The following is a 6,000-nucleotide window of genomic DNA, read 5'->3' on the forward strand; positions in this document are numbered from 1 at the left end:
GACACCATGCTTCTTCTTAGAAAGTTTCCTGTTTACTAGGTAGCCCGGCCCCCCTCGCGATTTGATTGGCCCTGTCATCGGATAACTTTCAGCCTCGCAAAACGACCGGGGTCCGCTAGACTGCCCCCGGGAGCGAATTCAATTTGCGGTCGCTAGGGGCGTCTAGATTTCTAGGCTACCAAAATACACCAGAACGCAGGAAATTGCATCCTAGATAGAAATCTATTTTTTCCCCTCGTGGGATTAATCAACATATTAATTGCATAGCTCAAAGTGTGCCCTAACAAAGATTTTTCCCATCAGCCACCAGTGTTGCCAGATTGGGCTGTTTCCCACCCAATTGGGCTGCTTAGGATGGCTGTGTGCGGGTAAAAATGGCTTTAAGCAGAACTATATATACACAAGTCAGTGGACTGGCTCCTAACCAGTCAGTACCTCAGTTATTGGAGAGTGCTGTGGAAGCTTAAGGTGACTATTAGCCTCTTAATATGTCTTCATATTGCAATGTTTCTGTCACGCAATGCTAAGGTTCATTTCATGGTGTCCTGTGGTGTGACTGTTATAGAAGGAAAAAAAGATTTTTATAAATGAATACACATATTAAGATTAAACACAATATCATTATCAAGTTAGCATGAGCTCAGATGTCAGTCATGTATACAAAAGGATTAAATGGCCATAATGCAGTGAATTTCCTGTGGTGCAACTTCATTTTCCTGCGGTGTGACATGCCTATTTAATGTGTTGATGCAGGACACATTTTCTCAAAAATGTCAAAAATTAGGCGAAATTCCACGGACCACTAGATGCCTTATTTTGCTTCTATTTTTTTTTCAGGAGTTGGAAAAACTTTTTTTTTTTTTGCGTTACGCCCTTAAACGTCAACCACCCACATTCATAAAGCCTCCAACATCGGCCCTGCCAGTGTATGTGTGTGTGTCTGAGAGAGACATACACCCACAGAGCCTCCAACACATCTGCCCTGTGTGTGTCCGTGTCTGAGAGAGACACATTCAGAGATCCTCAGACATCTGTACTGGATGCCTACCTTTCTGTTGCCATCCACAGAGCCTTGGACACCTGCTCTGCCTGCATGTGTGTGTCTGTGAGACATACACACAAAGCCTCCAACATCTGCTCTGCCTGTGTGTGTGTCTGTGTGAGAGACATCTGCCCAGCATTGCGTGTGTGTGTCTCTCTGAGAAAGACATACATTCAGAGATCCTCCAAGATCTGTCTTGCCTGCCTGCCTTCCTGTTGCCATCCGTCCCCAGCAGTGCATGGGAATAACGGCGATGGAGTATGACAGCGTTACTAACGGAGCCTCATTTTGGTCAAACGATCAACGATCGCGATCTGTTCTTTGAAGGGAACAATTGGAATCGGCTCCACCATGGGAGCCGTTTTAGAATCCTATACTTGGCAGCCATTTTTTTCTCTCAGAAATTAATCCCAGCCCTATATGATGCAACACGGGCCTTCTGGCAAGAAAGGCTGAAGAGAGCCTCAGCTGTATACTTGACCACTGACTGCTGGACATCCCGCGCCACCACATTTTTGTCTGCCACCTGCCTTTTCATTGAAAACTACAATATGAGGTCATCTCTGCTGAACTGTTTTGAGTTTAGTGACAGGCACACATCTGAAAACCTGGCAGAAGAGCTCCTCCGAGTGGCAAGAGAGTGTGGGGTGGAAAACGAAGTTGTGTGTCGTGTCACAGACAAAGCAGCCAACATTACAAGAGCCATCCAGCTGTTAAAAATGGACACACCATTAATCTATTTGTGAGAAATGCTCTGAGGGATATGAAGCCCACTGTGGACAAAGTGAAGACAATAGTGGATTTTTTCCACTGAAAAATAGGAGTCACCCAAAAACTTAAATCTACCCAGCGGCAGATGTCTATTGCAGAGTGCTCAAACAGGAGTGTGTCACCCGCTGGAATTCTACATTCCATATGGTCCAACGAACGCTCAAACCACAGCATGCTGTTACCGCAACATTGGCAGTGATCAATGTACCTGTGGTTCCTCTCAGCCAAGAGGAGTGGGAGGCTCTGCAAGAGGCCTGGAGTGTCCTTTAGCCCTTTGACCAGGTCACAGTGGAGATCAGCGCAGAGGTACAGTGTTCAAACATCATCTCATTGAACTTTACTATAATATTACTATGATACCTACTATGATAGAGGTAGTGTTGCCAGATGTATGATAATTATCGCATTCTGTCCATTTTGTCTTCAGTACGTACGATTAAAAAAAAAATTATGTGTGATCATTTCTGAGGTGTCGTTCAGTTCATTTAGACGCCTTGAAACAACCGAACAGTTTGGTTCTTGTACGATAATTTCCTCCCAAAAAGGCCCCAAAATCGATAATTTAGAGGTTTTGGTATGATAAGACAGAATTTTCCAGCTGGCAACACTGAGGAGAGGAGGGAGCAGCAGCATGTGAGCTGGAGGAGCCCAAAGCATCGGCTGTTTTGAGCACAGACATCATATAGGAAGACTAGATGCGTCGTCCGCGTTCCCGTCATGCAAGTCGAACGTCCGCGCATGGCGGCCATGTTAAAGCAGCCTTCTGGCTCAACCAGTTGCAGTGAGATTTGGGTGTTGTATACTCTTCAGATGGCCATAATTCTGTCAAATTTCCATCGAATTTCAAAAGGTTTGTTTTGTAATACAGTATAAGAAACCCAAACGAAAGTATGTTGATACTGCATAGTGACGAATATTCACATTATATTTATATTATATTACATTATATTATAATGTTCATAGGTCTACAATCATGTATAATATAATTCAGTAGGCTTATTCATGCAATTAAATAGATCCCATAAACAAATGCACAAAGTAATATTTTATATTTTCAGTAAAATGACAAATAAACGTTCACTTGTGGTTTACATTCTACTTTGGTTTCGACAGCTCCACCTTGTGTCCAAAATGAGTCGTGACGCTAAAGCCATCCAGATAGAATTAAGTTGTTGCGCTGCTCTCTTCCAGTACGTCATCTCTGTCGTCTATAATTTGATGCAATGAATATATCCATGCCGTCAACGTAATGCACAGCAATGGTTAAAATGTGTATTTGCTGTAGGTCTATCTAATTTTTAGGACAAATAGGTTAAGTGGGAAGCATAGGCCTATTACTCTCCTGGGCGTTTTACCCCAGTCTACACGTAAGTTTTAAGGAGCCCTACCATTTATGAACACGTGTCAATATTTCAGCGAAGCAACAGTATACATTTTCAAGTATCCCAACGTTTCAACTCTTCAGTTTACTTCAGGTGTAACGGAGGGTCTGTGGAGAGTTTAGGCTGCTCTAATATGGCCGACCTGTGCGGACGTGCTTGAAATACGCGATGACGTATCTAGTCTTCATATATGATGTCTGTGGTTTTGAGATTTTATGAGAAGCGGGCAATCGGAGAAATTGCAACCAGGAATCCTACAGGCGATGCTACTCTGGAGGTGAGGTCCTACCTTGAGAAGCCTTTATTCCAGCGCAGTGCAGACCAAAGAGACTTGAGAGAAGAGGAATCACAGACGTCATCAGAGCGTATCGTATGGACTGATGGTGAGGGGAGTCCAAATTTCTTCTTCTACGGTCAAATTGGAAGCATGGTAAAGTGCAATGCCACTACTGCCAGGTTCGGAGTGTGGAACAGGTCATATAGGACATTGTCAATGTTTGTCAACTGTCCTTAATTATCCCCGGAAATGAGAAGATGGAGCACACTGCAGCTTAGTTTTCAAGACTTTATTTTGTGCACACACCCGACTAAGGTTTCGTGTTGCTAAACCTTCTTCAGAGTCAAATGATAGCAAGAGAGAGACACCACATTCAAGACTGGACAGTCAGGTGATCCCACCTGGTTTGGCTAATTGGTCTCATCTCATTGCAGGTAATTGACCCCACCCCCCCAACACCAGGACAAGATTGCAGACAATTAGACAGCTTGCCAACTACCCAAAACTAAACACAAAAGTGGGAAAAAAAAACAAATACACAAAGAACATTTATGTACAAGACAATTATGTGTAAGACCACAGTCCCGATGCTGGAGGAATTTAGAGTTTGAATCCAAAATGCCTCTCTACGAAGCAGAAGGTTAATAACATTACCACCTCTAGATGGGGCCGTATTCTTCTCTATTCCCCAAAACTTTAGAGTGGCTACCAAGGAGAGATAGATATATAGGAGGGTTTACTGACGTCATAACAGCGTAGTACGGAATGATGGCGAGCGGAGTACAATTCTTCTTCTACGGTCAGGATTGGAAGCATGGTTAAGTGCAATGCCACTTCCGCGAGGGTCGGAGTGTGGAACAGGTCATAGGACAGCGTGAATGTTTGTCAGCTGTCCTTAATTACCCCCAGCAATTACTGCTGACCAACAGCTGCAGTTAATTTGGCCACACACTGAGCACGGACAACTGGATATCCTCGTTCAGCACATTTTTAGGGGGGTACGGGAATTGTAGTTTCGCACCCACTGACCATGCGCAAGGGAGTTAATTTTCCATCCACTCGTGTCCGGGGGTCATGCCCCCGTACTACACCGTGGCCAATGCATTTCCACCCCGAGAGATTGTTCTTCTGTGTGCCTTCTTTGGTGGCTACTGAGCCATGTGCATAATGCCGGGCCATGGCATAATCCATGCTCTGTTTACGTATTGCTGTCTTGTGTTCAAACTTTTTGTTCAACCAACATAAACGAAGCCACAAGGGCATTTCAAAATATACACAACATGAGTGCTACTGCAATTAATAAGACCGAATAGGATACTTTTTTTCCTGTACATGGATGTGTAAAATGCTTAATGTCAGAAGAATTCGAACACTGGGCGCAATGACCACAGCGATAAAAACCTTGCGGTTGGTTGGGTAGCCAGGAAATCTTACTGGGTGCATTTTTTTTTCAGAATGCACTAATCTGTCTCTCAAGTTGCTAGAGCGTCTGAATGTAATCAGAGGAAGTGTAGAACTATCCAGAGAATGGTCGCTCTTGAGGATATTCCAGTGTTTATGAGTTATGTTTTTCACTACCTGCCATAGGTGAATATTCTGTGGGGAACACAATCCGTGGAGTGGAGGAAGACTTGGGGGGGGGGAGGGGGGGGGATTCTCTTTCTTTTTTTGTGAAAAAGGGTCCTATGTTCACCGAGTTGTAAATGACAATAAGATAAGGCAGGAAGCTTGCGCATGCATATATCTTGCACGAACAGTTGCTTTGCGCATTCTCCCATTTCGGAGTCATCCCTATGTTCCCCGGGTCCCATGTTCCCCGCTATCGGGGAACTTAGAACCCTTTTTTCAAAAAAGGGTTCTATGTTCCCCACTGCTTCACTACAGCACGGCAAGGAGCGGGTTGATGTTGCTCCGTGCCCACGCTTTGTGACGAGGGAAGGAGCGGGGGCACCGTGAACTGAAGTGCTGACCCCATTGCGTAGTCCTACTCACGTATAATTCATTTAATTGAGACATGCACAAATGCAACAGTAACGGTGCCCATCCATTTGTCAGTTTGACGCAAGCCGTACCAATGCATTCAATTCAATGAAATGCGGCAGATTGTCCTTACCGGACTCGCAAAGCATGTGGGATTCCGGCACGGCGAACGTGGGTCTGGTGGCACAAGTGGAGCTCTCCCGAAAGTTATGCAAATTAGCAGCGGCTAACGGACTGCGTTACCCAATTACTGTTGAGCACATGAAGATGTCCCATGATACCCGTGGTCATCACGATGATGCATTTCCCTCCGTAAAAGTAGATTTTTGACGTCTATCGAACTTTTGGATGTACAAAATATAGACTACAAGCATTTATGTAGCACATGCTTATGATGCCTGGGTTCAAATGATTATGTTCGATTTCGAACAACACAAGGTCAAGCTGTGCGTGAAAAAAACACATGTGCCGAGGTCGGTAAGAGTATACTGAACTGTAATTTAGGGGCAGTTGGTTTGCTATATTGATAAAAACAGCTAGAAATGTAG

This window comes from Engraulis encrasicolus, chromosome 13 (assembly GCF_034702125.1).
Source record: "Engraulis encrasicolus isolate BLACKSEA-1 chromosome 13, IST_EnEncr_1.0, whole genome shotgun sequence".
NCBI classification, from domain to species: Eukaryota; Metazoa; Chordata; class Actinopteri; order Clupeiformes; family Engraulidae; genus Engraulis; species Engraulis encrasicolus.